At 54.7% G+C, this 16,420-nt stretch overlaps 1 long non-coding RNA gene across 1 annotated transcript; it reads left to right on the top strand.

Moving 5' to 3' along the window:
* Nucleotides 1-1,902: 1,902 nt before the first annotated feature.
* Nucleotides 1,903-6,639, top strand: LOC127027081 (uncharacterized). Its single transcript, XR_007767786.1, has 3 exons — nucleotides 1,903-1,973; nucleotides 3,566-4,831; nucleotides 6,322-6,639. It is a non-coding gene; the product is annotated as an uncharacterized LOC127027081 (long non-coding RNA).
* Nucleotides 6,640-16,420: the final 9,781 nt, after the last annotated feature.

Raw genomic sequence — 16,420 nt, 5'->3', positions numbered from 1 at the left:
GTGAAAGAAACAGTGCAACTGCAGGGATGTGAAGCTGCAAAGAACACATCTGCCTGCTAGTTTCCAAGCAGTCGTTCTTCAAATTAACTTCGCTTGATTGATCTGTTGGGTAAATAGCGGTCTCTGGCTATGATCAGACCAATGCTGCCCGTGCTGTTGCACTGCTTAAACGAGCAGGAAAACCTCTCTCCCGCAACTGAGAGCTCTTCAGCGGACTGTGCCTGTGCTCCTGATGTCTTACAAAGGAAAGGGCTCTGGATACACAAATGTTTTCCTCCGCATTGCAGCAGACAAAACTTAACACTTCTCAGCCTAAGGGCATGACTGTACACTGCTTGCCCGCTTGTGCCCCTCAGTCCCTGTGGCCCGTGATGCATGCTGGTGAGACGCAAACGGTCTGGGCTTTCTGGCGATCTCGGGCGAGTCACCTCACTGCCGTGTGGCACTGTGCTCCCCGCCTGTGAAACGGGGGGTAATGAAGTCCCCAGAAACGCTTCTGCAGCTCCCTTGGCAACTGAGGAATGAAACTCCATTGCTCCGCAGATACCGATTTTGTTTCCATGATTTACTCTAGCTTGTGGATGTCGGGTTTTTTCCGTTTTACAGTCAAGGCATATTGGCAAGAGCACTTCACACACTTGCGGGAAGCCAGGACTCTGCGCTCATTTGCAGTAGAATAACTCCCGGGTCACCTTTTCTTTGCCCTGCCAGCTAGGAATTTGGCTTGCATACAGTTGGGGCGGCACCGTTCTCACGTAGGATAACACATCTGTGACTTGGAGGCAAATCTGAGCCTAATGCAGAGTAAGCGCAAGCTGCTCTCTTGCTGTTCTCACCGAGCCTCGTAAGCGATAGCTTGTTGAGGACAGGTTATGCTGGGTCCCAGGAGTTCAGAGTGGCCCGGCAGCTCCTGCCCAGCAAGAGCTGCTCCGGTGGATGGGGCAATGGACGACTTTTGAGCACGGGCCCGCAACACCGTGCGGCACTCTTGGTCAGCCGTCCTGCCCGGCGCCCTGCGCGCGCACGATGAGACAGGGGAGAAGGAGGCACGCCGGCGATGCCAAGGCCGGGACCGGGGCCTGGATCCCACCCTGCTGCCATTGCCATGCCCTGTGCTCCAGGCTGCGAGGGTCCTCTAACCCAGAGCATCCCCGGGGTTTGGGGGCAGCAACGCTGTTACGGGTCACCCAGATCTCCTCCCTCTGTGTGTTCGCTTTGCCCGCCGGGTTCGTTCTCCTCGCCGCTCCCTTTTTTGGGGGGGCGTGCAGTCCAGCCTGTGGGGGTGCTGGGTGAAGCCACTGGAGCTGCGTGCTCACCGCAGCGGGGGCCGGGGGAGGAACAGCAAGAGGGGGCTGCCGGACCGCGTCCAGCCTCTGCCTGGCAATTGCCGAACTCCAGGGAGAAATGTCGCCGGGCTGGGGGGGTCGTGGCGCTCCCCGCCCCCGCGGCGTGCGGGAGCGGGGAAAGCCCCGGGCACCGGTGGCTCCGGCACAAAGGAGGGCGCCGGGGCCGGGCGGGGGGAGCCGCGGCGGTGCCCGGGGGGACCCCGCTCCCTCCCCTCCCCTCCCCTCCCCCCCCCCCCCCCCCCCCCCCCCCCCCCCCCCCTCCCCTCCGCCCCCCCTCCCCGGCCGGCCCCTGTCCCCTCCCTCCGCTCCGCAGCCGGGCGGGGGGCGGAAAGCCGGGGCCGGCGCCCGGGGAGGCAGAGGAGGAGAGGCGGGCGATGGGGAAGGAGCGGCGGCGGCTCTCCTCCGGGCACCGTTAGGGAGAAGCGGGGGGCGGGAGGGGGTGAACAAGCAGAGGAAGGCGGAGGGAGGGCGTCCCCGGCCCCCGCCCCTCTCCGCCGCGCCGAGGAGGGAGGAGGGAGGAGGGAGGAGGGAGGGCGGCCCACGCTGCCCGGCCGGCGGGCGCTGCCCGCCCGCCCGCATGGAGACCGCCGCCCGTAGCGGGGCTGCCGCGCCGCGCCGCACCGCGGGGTGAGGCGGGCTGGGCGGGTGCGGGGGGTCCGCTGCGGGGGCTGCCCGTGCGGCCCTGCGGGGTGCGGGGTGCGGGGGGCCGGGGTGGGCGGCGAGGGGCGGGTGGGAGCCCGGTGCCGGAGGTGCCTCCGGCCCGGCCGTGCGGCCCCGTGTGCCGGGGGGGCTCGGGGAGGCGGCAGGAGCCCGACACGGCCCTGGGGGCGTCCGGGCTGCGGGAGCCGGGGCGCCGCGGCGGCGTTCCTGCTTCCCGCCGCCGTTCTGCGAGCCGAAGCGGGCTGGGACGCGGGAGCTTGCGGGGTTGTCCTTCAGCATCGCTGGGATGCCCTGGAAGCAGCGCGGGGGCAGCGCCCGGGGTGCCGGCACCAGCCAGGGGCCGTGCGGGGCCGGTGCGGGCTCGCCGGTCGCCGCGTGGCGAGCGGAGGACGCGGGGTGGCCCGCCGGGGCGAGCAGCGCGCTCGGCGGCAGCGCCGCGGCGAGCGCGGTTCACCTGCGGAGGGGCACTCTTCCCACGAGCGGGTGCCGGGCTGGCCCTTGCCCTGGCGTGGGGCTGCGGACGCGCCCCTTCCACGCGGGAGCCTCCCCCTGAAAGGGGGGTCCCTCACCGCCGCCTCTGCTCCCGACCTCGGCGGAGCTGTGCGGGCTGGCAGCCGGCCGCTGTCTGGGCCGGGGTGCCTGGGGGAGCAACCCCCTTCCCCTCGCCCCAGCTCGCTGCCGGGGCAGCCCGTGGTACCGTCCCACCGTGTCCGTGGTGAAAACGCGTGGGTTGTCTGCGCCCCGAGAGTGGGGACAGGGCGGGGATTCCCGCCAGCAGCCCACGGAGAGGCGGTTGCCAGCGAAGGCGGACACCATGTTCCTGGTCCTCTCTTCCCCGGCTGCGCGCTTCTCTCCCGGCCTCTCGCAGTGCGGCGGAGTTGGGTGGTAGTTGGGGAGCAGACTGCGTGCTGCAGCAGGGCGGGATGGATACGCAGAGTGGGTCGACAGCTGCTAGGGCAAGGCAAGCAAGAAACGTGAGGGTAGCTCTGGCCTTGCCGCTGCCCGTACCGGTCGGCTGAGTGCTGTTCGTCTCAGCGGTGCAAGTCAGGACCAGCTTTCTCTGCAGGCCCGCGTGTGCCGTGGGAGTAGCACCGCTGGCAGATGCTGAGGGACACACCTGAAGGCACGTATCGTCTCTGAGCAATGGAAACACGGCATTTTGCTTGTCTGCATGCTTTAGAAATGGTGTTTCAGTGCTGTATGACATCTTGTCAGTTTTTCCCTTGAAAGCGTGGCTGAAGCCTTTGATCCACAGCGCCTTTCTGAATTTGCTAAGCCAGATAAATCACTCATCGAATACTGCGAGCCCTGCCCTGATAGAGAATGTGTCCTCCGGGTTTATAGCCTCTCTCTGTGTTAGCCTCCCTCTTTCTTTTTTCCCTTCTCTTCACACGTGTAATTAAATAGCTCATTTCCTCTGCAACACATCCCAGGAAACGTGGTTGGCTGGGTTGGTTTTTTGGTGTTTTTGTTTGTTTGTTTGGTGGGTTTTTTTGTTTGTTTGCTTTTGTTTGTGTGTGTGTGTGTGTGTTTGTTTGTTTGTTTGTTTGTTCTTTCAGGGTTAGGAATGTTTTGGAACAGGAGGTCAGAAGAAGGGCAATACAAAGTAAAGGAGCTTCATGTAGACCGCTTAAAGAAGTTCACCGTGATGGAAAAGAAGGGGGTATCCCATGTAACAAGAGATCCGATCAACAGTCATCTGACAGAGGACCGAAGGGATCTCTTCTGTTCTAAAAATAGCTAAGAAGTCATACTGTTCACGTGGGAAGAGCAGGCTGCCCTTCACCCGCCCCCTTCAGCACCATCAGAACTGGGTAGCTAAGTGAATCACAAAAGCCTTTACTGTTTTCCTCCCAAGTACCTGTACCACCCCTCCTTGGCCGAGCGTGACAGCCCAGGTGTGGCCAGGATCAATAACTCCGGCTCTCGGAGGTTTCCCTCCGTCTGCTTGGAGACTGGAAATAGGCGTTTGTTTTCTTTTTCACAAACGTTAGTCCCACAGCTAAATCCCAGGATCTTCCAGGACCTCAAGGATGGGTTGGCCATCGCTGTATCCTGCCACAGGTAACAGTGCTCCCTCCAGCCAGGACTGCCCCAGCTGCGGTCCCCAGCACTGGACTTAGCCAGCCCCTTTCTGAGGGAGGCAGGAGAAGCAGGTGCCTCCTGTGCAGCCTGCCAAAACGGGGCTGGCTCTGCAGGGCTAAAAACGGGTGCTGGTTTTCAGTCAGCAACGGCAAGCGTGAATTCACTCACAAAGTTTCTCTCTTATTTGAGAGATGCTGTGCTGTTAGGATACCGCTCAGAATAACATTCGATCAGAATCTCGCCCTCAAATGTCAATACATTAGGCTGGAGCTACAAGAGCGCGGGTAACCACTCGTACCGCAAACGTACAATAGAAGTTAATTCTCTGTCGAGCGCTGCGAGTGACATAGTCTGTAACATTTCCTTAAGTCAGTGACCATGACCTTGGGATGCATACCAGTTAAAAATAAGGTTTTACAAATGCTTGGAAATGCTAAGTGTTTCCCATTACGTGGTTCATTCAAAGCACTTAACGACTTTTCAAGTCCATGTCAGTAGTTATATGAGACCAAAAAATCCTCATGGAGTCATCTGGGAAAACGCAGAAGAAAAAAGCACATCTGTCTTGTTTTAGCTTCCAACCTTGGATCTGGATTTTCTAATTCTTCTTTTTCTGGGAAGGAAGGGGAAAAAAAGAAAGAAGAGTTTCTGCAGAAGCATACATCTCCTTCAGAACAGAAGCGTGTGCCCACTTGTGCATACGCCTTTTTATCAGTGTCCAGGTATAAAAATGACAAGAGGTAAGAAAAAGATCTGCGGCCATTTCTTTCTGCCTTCTGTGATCTGCTGTCTGGCTTGGACCGCGCTTTGCAGGCTTGGAAAAAGACCAAAGAGGTGCCAAAGGAAAAATATATGAAAAGGCAAGGTATTTTTATAGACTAGAACTCAACTCAGGCATACCTTCGTGGCTTAACTCCAGCCAGATGTACGAACAGATACAAAGTGCAAGCTGTTTTGATCTTACCTCCTCCTTTTATCTTCCATCCATAAGAAACACTGTGTTTAAATTAGATCACTAGAGCCTGAGATTACCCTTCAGGGAATTTCACACAGAGAATCTCAAAGTGTGTGCATGTGGGGGGATGGTCCTCACTGACCATCCCGGGTAACGTGGAGAGGTCCTGTCACAACTTCTGTGGTGTTTGGAGAGGTCCTGTCACAACTTCTGTGGTGTGTTGGCCCGGGTTGAAGACCCCGAGAGGCGGTAGGGCAGACAGAGGAGAGGACTTTGCGTCCGTGGAGGGATCCTGCTCAGCTGAGCAACAGGAAACGTGATCAATGCGTAAAAAGGGACGCTTAACTTAAAGTTAGGCTCCTGATGCAGCACTCAGCACGACAGGGTTGGGGCAGCCCTGGGGCTCCCGGTGCTATTTCTGTGCAGAGCTGCTGACACTGCCAACATCCCGGCGAGGCCGCGGGCCCTGCTCAGCGCTGCCCCTCTACCAGTCGCACTGGTTTACCAAGGGTTATAGTTACGATAGCGTGTATGGGACAAGAAAAATCGTAATGTATGATGAGAAAGGTGTTTTTCTTCGTGAGGGTTATTCAGTGTGCCCAGGGGCACTCCCTGCCGTGGGTCTTCGCCCCTACGGGTGCGGAGCAGAATATTCCCTTTGCCAGGAGCTGGCCTTGTCCCCAACGCCGCTGGTGTCCAGCCCCCGCGCATCCCGGGGGGCGATGCCGGTCCCCTGCCGGCACGGAGCTCCAGGGCCAGGCGCCTTCATGTGCTGTGTCAGGCCGACCGTCCCCACAGACCTTGCGGGTCGGGGAGCCCCGCGGCCCTGGGCGTCCCGAACTCACAGCTGCTCCTAAGGCCTTTATTGCGACTGGAACCGGGACTAAGAGTCTTTGGGCTGAGCTCTGCGCTCATGACACCCACCCAAATCTCGGTCCAAGGGGCTGGTCTGCCGGTGGAGCCAGCAGTAGAACCGTAAAGGCGAATTCTGATACGGTGTTATCGGTGCAGATAATAAGGGATTGCATTGTTGCAATTTTTGTCATTGCAGATTAAAGCAGGATGATTTCATGTAAGAAAACAGGAATTTGGAGAGGGATTCAGGTCATTGATTTTAGTCATTCAATGGTCATTCTTGACTCATTGAAACGAAAAGGTTTCGTAAGAAAGAGTCGACTTCAAGACACTTTCTATTTACAAATAGTAATCAGAATTTGAAATTGCTGAAGAATCTTGCTCAGACATTCTCAAGCGGAATACTTTTTTCCTTTAAAGGTGTTGTTATAGGTACCGTGAAGTGGGTCTGAAACAAAACATAGAAAGGCTAACATTGCAGTGAAGTGTTCAGAATTAGTTTCCTCGTTTACGCTGGGGTAAGTCTACTTCACCGTATTTTCAGCTGACAAGTATTTCTTCATGTTTTAACTTCTAATGGTGATTTTGGATGGGAACGCTTTTGGATGCGAAAAAACTGTTCTTGCCAGAAAAGCTGTTTTTTGTCCTACTTCCATCATGCTCGTTCTATTTCTCCTGACTGGTCTTACTAGTGTCAACCCTGTTGTTTGAAATCAAGATTACCTCACTGTACCTGGAGCTTCCATTTTGATACAAAAAATTATTTTCCTGAACTTTTATATCATTTTGCACTTTGACAATACTCCAAGCATAAACTTCCCTTCCAGTATGAGGAATGGAAAACTGCCCAAGGAGTATTACTCCTCTTGCGTCATGTTAGCGATATCTGCAGATAGCTGAGTTTATTTACTAGGTTCCTATGTATAAAAGACTGCATTCAATGGCTTTGTACAGGTGGATTCAGAGGAACTTGTAATTACCAGTTTCCCAGCAGTGAGACGCGAGGAAATCCTAACAGCGTTGGAGTAAAGGACGAAATTATTGCAGACCGCAACTCCTTTACCAGGTATTCTCTCTCAGCATCCGATCGCTCACGCTACATGCAATTAAACTACCACCTACGACACAGCGCTACAGGGACAAAAAAAATCCCGAGCCAAAACCCGACGACCTTACTAACTGCCAGTGATTCAAATTTGCTGTACATTTATGACACACATGTTCTGCCTCACATACTTGATTTTGCCACCCATTTTCGTGGGCTCTACGTGGTACGGTGGAAGAACGTTCTGTCCTTAATAAACTGATCTCTCTTCTGTTTTCACAGTGGTTTCTCAAGGACGAGGGAAGGGCATGTTCATCACACCACGGGCCTTGTGCTTCCCTCTGCTGTGCGACCAAGAGAAAAGCACGGGCGTGCAGAAACCGTTTCCCGAGATCCCGATCGTCTGAAACGGTACTGTGGGCCTCTCTGGAGTGTACGGCCCTAGCATCAACACTGTTTATAAGACAAATCTTATAAAAAGGTCCATTTTAGACGGATGAGACATTTTGTACTGAAAAAAAAAATTTTTGACTTTGTACAATTAAATAGTACTCACAGCTTGGTATTTTTTGGAATATTTTGCCGTTGCCAGAACTTTTCTGCCTCTCCCGCTCCCCTCTTACCTGAAATGCAATGCTTATGAAATGCATAATTTTGCATTTCATCCTGGAAAAGTCTTTGCTCACCGTTTTTTCCAGCAAGCTTTGATGTTTATCTGGGAAATCCGAGCTGCGGGATGGAGCAGGGTGGTTCCCGTTCTCGTTTTTTCCACCGTGCAGCTGATGGTGACTGAGGCAGCGATGGTTTGGCAAAGGCGCCCGCCGTGAGCTGGAGGTATCTTGGGAAGGAATTAAGAGTATGGAAACAGTGACGCCCTGCAGCCTGGCAATAGGGGGTGATTTATGGCACCGCCTGGTGATGCCGGTGCTTTCTGAGTCTGTGTCCCTGTTGTGACTGCTGCTCCAGAGGAGACACTGCTTGTGGCCAAGATGGGAGAAACTGCAGAAGTGTCCTCAGGAGCAGGGTGTTTCGAGATTCCCTGTTTGGTCTGTAATTCTGGGTGACTCCTCCAGCCTCACAGATCTGCTGCTTACTACTCGGCTGCTGTCTGCTGCTAAATTTACTACTACTACCTCGCCATCCAGCCTCTTCTATGCAAATGACAGGGTCAGGAGGTTGTCCTGTCCCACTGTGATGGGAGGGTGGTGGTGCAAGCGACAGCCCTGTGTGTGGCACGCAGTGGGGAAAGGGCAGGAGGTCGTTGTGAAAATATATCCCTAAGTCATGTCTTGGGGAGGCAGCCATCACCTCTTCCCTCCCTGCCGTGGTCGCAGGTTTTCCTTACTCAGCTTAAGCAACAGCCGGTCCCAAGGACAGAGGAGGGCACCTGGGGCACTTCACACCAGGAGGCTTCCCACAACCCCGATCCGTATTTGGAACGGTGCCTGGAGACATTCCCAAAGCGACAGAGTTGGGTTTAACTGCACGCAAACGTCTCCTTGTCCAGCATTTCTCGTGAGCACGACCAGCACCCCCAGCGTGATAACTGTGATGAGGCCCGTGTGCGTTTGTGTCGACTGCTGAACTGCTCCTTGGGACAGAGAGGTTGAAGCCGCAGCATCCATCCGTTCCTCAGCCGGCAAAGCAGAATCAAGAGAGCTGTGGAAGAACCTCTGACCCTCGGGTCTTGCCTGTGCTGAAACCAATCGTTCCTGCATTCCCCAAAACACAGCAAGGAGTTGTTTCCCACGCAGTTCAGGGCACCGAGGGAGGGTGAGGATGGGTTCGTGTGTAAATAGAGGACGACGTTGAGAAAGTCCTTCCTCTGTCAGAACCAATCCCTTCCTTTTGATTTCAGGTCACCCCTCTCCGGAACCCAAGTGTCTCAGAGACACAGGCAGAAAGCTGACAAAGCATTTCCCAGGGGGTGAACACCAGTTCACCTCGGGAACTGCTTCTCTGCACCGTGCTGGGATGAGATCTATTAACAGGCACATTCTGTATGCGTGTCTATGTTCTCACAGCTCCTGTGAAAGTAGCTGGGCTCCTCTGAATGCCAAGACACAGCCCAAGGAGGAAGGAATCTGTGTTATAAAGCTGTGTTCAAAATGCGGTTTTGTGGGAGAGAAGCAATCAGACATCTACCAAGGAGCACGCTGCCGTGAGTCCTACTGCCATGTGACATGCCAGCTGCTGAAACCAGCAGTAGAAAGATGAGCTCTCTGCACCCTCTTGTGAAAGTTCTCCGCAATTACACCGTCACAAATCCACAGGACATCTGCGGCAGGGACCATGGCTGTCACACTTGCTCCTCCCATACACTAGCACGCCAGATGCGAGCGCTGAAGAACTGGTGCCGTCAGCAGCTGTTGAACACGAGAAGCATTAGAAACAGGGGAACTCATGGGATTATTCAGCCGCTTCCTTGGCCGGCCACTCCTTTCCACACCTGGCTTCTTCACTGCTTCCAAAGACGACTGCAACTGAGCTCTGCACGCACATACACGAACCCCCCGGCACAGGCACAGGCACAGGCACAGGCACAGGCACAGGCACAGGCACCTCCAGCAGGACAAACATCTACCCACCTTGGAGAGGTTCCTGCTTCGTCACTCTCTGTGGGGTGCAGAGACAAGTGCTGGAGGTGGCAAGGTTATAGCTCATCCCAGCTCCTTTTGTTGACAATAACGGAACTCAAGCTCAGTAGATTTTTTTTTAAAATATCAGCCTAAATTTGTCTTTTCATTGTTTAATCCATTTACTCTTTTTTATGCTAGTTTCAACTGCTGTACATAGTCCTTTCCTTCCTTTGATGCTTCTACCTCTTCCTTTCTTTGCACCTTCCCCTCCCTGATTGTCAGCTGAGCTATTTTCAGATCTTTTACGGTCCTTTTTTTCAGCCACCTGGTACCAGATCTGCCAACACCATAATAATTCTCATTGTTTTACCCCTAACTGCCTTCTCTTTGGGCCACCTTCACAGCTGGCAAAGCTTCCATCTTGCATCCGCAATTTTGTGACAGTAAGGTGGGTAAGGACTGAAGCAAGTGGTTTCCTAAGGACTGCAATGCAACAATGAACGGCAAGCCAGACCTTTTCTCTCTCAGGCGAAGCTGCTTTGAAAGGGCTGACGAATTCCCATCACGGAAATGAAGAGATGTTGACAAAGGATCACGCTGAATGGATTTGAAAGGGGATAGGAAGCTCAGCTTGCAAAATGAGACACAAGGATCTTTCTCCCCACCAGAATTTTGGTGTCACAATAGCACTGCTTCACGCTGGCGAGCTGTCCCCAGGAGAAGAGCTTTGTCAGGCCCCTCTTTGCACATCCCTCCCGCCTGCGGGAGGAGTAGCCAGCCGTAGGCGTGCAGCCTGCTGCGCCCAGCTGGGAGAGGAAGCCCCTGCCAGACCCCTCAGGCACGTGCAGGGTGGGGGGACCCCTCCTCGGTGTCCCCACGCCGACACCTCACGGCGGGGTGCAGGGCTCTGAGGATGCTCCTTCGGCCGGGCAGAGCTCGGGATGCCCCTCACGGCACTGGGATCGGGCGGGGGCACTGGGGGCTGCCAACAGAGAACGGGGATGATGCCCAGCTGGGTCCCCATCGGACCTGCAGAGAAACCAGCTTCCCCTCCTGCCCGCTCTGCCCTCGGCATCTGCTGTGCTGCGGGTGCGCGGCTGCAGCAGGATTTCCTGCGGGAGGAGGCGCCGCCGCCATGGGCCTGGGGCTCCGGGGCCCATGGCCGTGCCCCCCAGCAGGCTGGTGCTACCCACGGTGGGGCGCGGGGGAAAGGGAAGAGGCACCAGGAGCAGGGGGAGAAAGCAGCACCCAGAGACTGTGTCAGGGAAACAGGAATTTATTCCCTTTTTCTTGATGCAAGGCTGCTGGAGCCCTGCTAGCGCCGCCGGCGGGGCGGCCTCTTGCGGGGCTGGGCAGAGCCCTGGGGGCTGGGGGCCCTCCTCTTTGGGGGGCGCCGGGGCCCCCTGGACACGCGGTCCCTGCCCCGGCCGGGAGCGGAGGGGCTGCGGCTGCAGCCCTGGGCAGAGGGACCTGCCGCCGGCGCCTGCCCCGGCTCCTCCTGGGGCTGCTCCTGCTCTGCAGGGACGGGCGCAGATGGAGGGCGGCCGGGACCCCCGCGGAGGGCAGCCTCCAGCGTGCCGGCTTCCTCCTCCCCGTCGGAGGCTGCAGGGCTGCTGGAGGAGGCCGGGTGCGGGGCGGGAGTCCCCCCTGCAGGCTGGTGGGGCTGGAGCTGGCTGCAGGGCTGTCCTCCTCCTCCCCGGCAGTGTAGAGGCGCAGCAGCCTCCAGGCCTCCTCGCTGCACCGGTGCACGATGACGTTGATGAGGCCATGCACCAGCGGTGCTGCATGCTCCTCGAGGCTCGGCTGCATCCGCTGGACCACGGCCTCCCCGTCCAGCCCGTAGCAGCACAGGGCGTGCAGGATCAGCTTTTCTGCTGCCATTGCCAGCAACCACTGTGCCTCGTACAGCACGTCCAGCTCCCGGCGCAGCCAGGGCAGCACGGGGTCGAGGAGCTGCTGGTTTTGCCGGAAGAGCGATGCCCAGACCTCGGGCAGGAGGCCACCCACGGCAGCCCTGGCCTCTGTCCCCGCAGCCCCCTGCTCTTCCAGCAACGGCATCCCCTGCGGAGAGGACGGAGGGGACGCCGCGGGGCGATGGGGGCTGCTGTTGGCCAGGCGGCCGGGAGCTCTGCCTGCCTGGCTGCTGGCGACCGATGGCTGTGCGGGGGGCGTGATGACATACACCAGGTAGTCATCTGCTCCCCGCACAGAAAACTTGACCTTCTGCATCCGTGTTCTGCAGAGTGGGCAATTTGGTGTCCTTTTTGCCCAGCGCAGGATGCAGCCCAGGCAGAACTGGTGTTGGCATGGCTGCACGAAGGCAACGCCCTTCCGAGCATCGCAGCAGATGGGGCAGCTCCACTCTGTCTCCGCGGCCATGTTTGCGCTCCGCGGCGGGTTGGGGAGAGCTGAGGATGAGCTGAGGAGCTGCTCCCCGTCCCTGGCGCTGGCGCTGGCGCTGCCAAAGGGTGTCGCACGCTGCAAAAGGCAGAGAGGCCATGGTCACTCGCTGTCCCGGGGAGCAGAGGGGAGGAGGGAGGAAGAAATGCCCAGGCCCCTCGAGAAGGACACCCTCCCGGCTCCCCGAGCCCCATCGCCCGCCCCACGGCCGCCCCGGGGGGACGTTTCCCCGCACAGCTCACCTCCGCTGCTGCAAGCGCGCCCCGCGGTGCCCGGCTGCCCGAGCCAGGCAGGGCCGGGGAAACACAGGGGATGGCTCCGGGACGGGCACCGAGAGCTGCCGACGGCAGCCCCCAAAGCACCACCCAGCACCGGGAGAAGCCTCGCTCCACCCTCCAGACCTCGCAGGCACGCTCGGCAGGAGTCCAGGCACGAGCCAGGCTGGCCCAGGCTCTGCCGGCGCCCGAAGATAAGCGGCGAGGGACGTGAGGTCACAGTCCATCGCTCGCTGACGGCACAATCCAGCACTCGCTGACGTCACAGTGGGCCGTCTGCTCCTCCCGTGCTCGCACGGGTAGCACTCTGGCTGGCACCAGCACTGGCACTCGTGCAGATGAAAAATGCAATCATTCCCATATTCCTTGAACTTAGAAACTAGCCACTCTTCTGTGGCGTGAACGTGTTTGATTGCAAGCACAAGTTGTCTGGACCTGACCTAGCTGAAGCGTGACAGATGAGAAGAAGCCATCAGTAATCTTTCCTGCCTAAGAAGCCATGTTAGGAAGCTCAAAAGCAAAGGCACAGTTTGCACAGAAAATGCCCTGGATATGGCAGAAGCACAAATCTCACTTTCAGAGATTTGCGGAGAGTTGTTCACTACGGGAAACTGGTGCCCAAAAAGGTTTTCTCTGACTGTCTTTTCCTGGTCATCAAATATATAGCTTAAGGGAAATTTAAATGACGGTACAATGGAACATTCCGTTTGCCTGGAATTCATCGATTTGACAATAAACTGAGACACACTGGAAGTAAGACTTGAGTTGGCAATGGTCAAAATAGTACAATCTGCAGAAGAACCTGTAAGAAATACACTCTTTGGACTCATGGATCGGGGCTTCAGGGCCAGCTACAATAGGCAATGTGGAAGTCTCAAAGGTGTTTATAAGAGAGTTTAGCACAAACCAGAGAAGACTTTTTTTTTGGAAAAAAAGGTGGATTTAAAAGGATTGTTGGATTTGCAAAGTTATGCCAAGCTTTGGGAAAGAGTTAATGCCTGGCTTTAACATCCCGCTTTCTGCATTTCCAAAGTGTGGCACGTGTATCACACCAGCTACCTCCAGCTAGCACAGGGAGAGATACTGGTGCTCCTTTTTGGGATACTCAGAACCAATGCTGACACCTGTGATAGCTGAAACCTCGCCATAGGTACCACATTAAAAAATCTGTGAAAACCTTTATTTTACCACACAGCAACGTTTTGGCCTACCATTTTACCCAAACCTGGAATTAACCTCTTCCCAAATTTGCTTTGCTTTCCTGCATTTTCTGCACTCGTCACAACTTGCTGCTATCGCAGACCAGACAGAAAAACCCAACAGAGACACAGTCCCAGTACCGTGAGCCAACGGCACACTAGTCAGACCAAGAACATTCGACTAACGAATCTCCCCGAGCGGCGTCAGAGCTCTGGCATGCCACGTCCCGTGCCTCCGCTCCCTTCCTCCCCACGCACTGCCCTCTGATCCACACACGCTGCTGTCGCGTCTCCGCTACGTGGTACTTGCTTCTCACGTCAGCCACCTACGGTCGATTCGGCTTTCCCGTGCGGGCCAAAACGAAGTGCACAGAATAGTTAGGCTAAGGACAGCATGAGTGGATGAATCTAGAGTCGTGATTTGGTACTATTTAATACTTAATATACATTTATATTAATTAATATATAAATATATATTTATATTAATTATATTATTATATTCTATTTATATTAATATATAATATTAATATATTATAAATAAATTATAAATATATTATAAATAAATAATAATATATAATAATAAATATATTATAAATATATTATAACTAAATATATAATTATATTAATTATATTATATTTATATTAATTATATTATATAAATATATATTTATATTGATTATTATATAAATAATATTTAATACTCTGGCCGGGCATCGTGGGCCGCCCTCCCTCCTCCCTCCTCCCTCCTCCCTCCTCGGCGCGGCGGAGAGGGGCGGGGGCCCGGGACGCCCTCCTCCGCCTTCCTCTGCTTGTTCACCCCCTCCCGCCCCCGCTTCTCCCTAACGGTGCCCGGAGGAGAGCCGCCGCCGCTCCTTCCCCATCGCCCGCCTCTCCTCCTCTGCCTCCCCGGGCGCCGGCCCCGGCTTTCCGCCCCCGCCCGGCTGCGGAGCGGAGGGAGGGGACAGGGGCCGGCCGGGGAGGGGAGGGGAGCGGAGGGGAGGGGAGGGGAGCGGAGGGGAGGGAGGGGAGCGGAGGGGAGGGAGGGGAGGGGAGGGGAGGGGAGGGAGCGGGGTCCCCCCGGGCACCGCCGCGGCTCCCCCCGCCCGGCCCCGGCGCCCTCCTTTGTGCCGGAGCCACCGGTGCCCGGGGCTTTCCCCGCTCCCGCACGCCGCGGGGGCGGGGAGCGCCACGACCCCCCAGCCCGGCGACATTTCTCCCTGGAGTTCGGCAATTGCCAGGCAGAGGCTGGACGCGGTCCGGCAGCCCCCTCTTGCTGTTCCTCCCCCGGCCCCCGCTGCGGTGAGCACGCAGCTCCAGTGGCTTCACCCAGCACCCCCACAGGCTGGACTGCACGCCCCCCCAAAAAAGGGAGCGGCGAGGAGAACGATAAGATAGCAGTTGTCTGCAGCTAAGTTTTATTTCCTTCTGCCTTCGCTCCCCCGACTGCTGGCTGCTTTGCCAAACCCAGACTTAAAAAGTACTCGGCATCCTGATGTTAAATAGCTTTCATTAGCCCAGTCGAGTTAACTGGGCATGTGCACATTTATGTTCCACACTGTGATAAATGTGCTTTCCTGTTAGGTTCTGAGGACACGGGTACTGTTGAACGAGCCCAAAATAAACAGTAGTCAGTCATAACGGTTTAAACACAAGCCTTGCCAAACACAAAAAAAATTTCAGGATTTCTAGAGAGCTGATCAGATGATGACTATGTGACACTGTTCAGCAGAGCGTTTAAAAGATAGAAGGTAGAAAAGCTATAGCAGACTGAATTTCAAGAAACCTTTCCCATCTTTCCCCATTTTGTATGAAACTTGACCTAATTACCATGATTACCGTAAATAAATTAAGAAACAGAAAGGAAAAAGAAAAGGAAAAGAAGGAAAAGGAGAGGGCAAAGGAAAGGGAGAGGGAGGAGGGGAAGGAAAAAGGAAAAAGAAAACGATTTCTGCAATCTCTGTGTGTGGGAACAAGGTATATTCTCACATCCTGGCATATAAGATGTTTTTGTATGTGTTTTGTGAGGGGACGAAGGACAATTTTTTGAACTTTGAAATGTGGAAACTGCCACAGAGGGATGCAGTTTGGTACAAAACAAACATCCAGGCGCTCTAGCTTCCCCCACAAATTACTGTATTCCTCAAGCTTAGTAACAGAGAGATGCTCCGTGTTGAAAAATACCATCTTGCCTCTTCCATTTGGATTTCCTATGGGAAAAAAGAGGATTTAAACTCAGAGCCTTGTTTCTGACAAATCTGTGTTTCTAAAAGGGATTTTTCTTTTCACAATAATCAGCCAAAGGCCTTACTGAAGTCCACCACGGGAAAACAAATCCATCGGGGGAAACATGTTAGCACATCTTAGACAGATTAAATGCCTCCAGAAATACTTGAGTTCATAAACACAAGGTACAAATAAAAGGTGGGAAACTGAGTCTTTTCCCATTAAGAAACTGAATTTATTAAAATTATCAGGCTTAAAAGAAGAAGTGCGCATTCACACATAAAGCATTGGAGGTTAGCCAGTTACTTAAAAGGAGATTTTCTTCCTTGCCGTTGTTCCCATAGCTTTTCCCTCTTAATAAATTTTGTGTTGAGTTGTCTTATTTTAACCAGACTAAAAAGGATAGAAGAATTTCTTTTGTCACAGTAGATGTTCAATCAGTCGAGACGTAGCAAAATAACATGCAGGGGAGCTAGTTCAGTTTGTAAAAAAAGGACACTTAGTTTTTTTAGCATGGGCTGAAGAGCATCATCTTGCATTGGCCCTTACCTTTCTCTTTTAGGTCAGAAAGCGCCTTTAAAATTGAGCAGGGGAAAAGAAGTGGCTGTTACCTGGGATGAGTCTTCCACAGAAAATGCTGAGAAAGAAGCCGTCTTTTAGAGCGCTGCCTGTGTTTTGGGTGTATTTCTCATACAGCATGAAACCCAGACATTCATGCATTCAGCAGGTGAAATCATATTTAATTTCGCCTATTTGTTCATTGCTTGTTTCCTTTATTTTCCCTGGATGTGGGATCAT

Source organism: Gymnogyps californianus, chromosome Z (genome assembly GCF_018139145.2).
Source record: "Gymnogyps californianus isolate 813 chromosome Z, ASM1813914v2, whole genome shotgun sequence".
Classification (NCBI taxonomy): domain Eukaryota; kingdom Metazoa; phylum Chordata; class Aves; order Accipitriformes; family Cathartidae; genus Gymnogyps; species Gymnogyps californianus.
The sequence above is the reverse complement of the archived record's forward strand: the minus strand, read 5'-3'. Positions and strand labels throughout refer to the sequence as shown.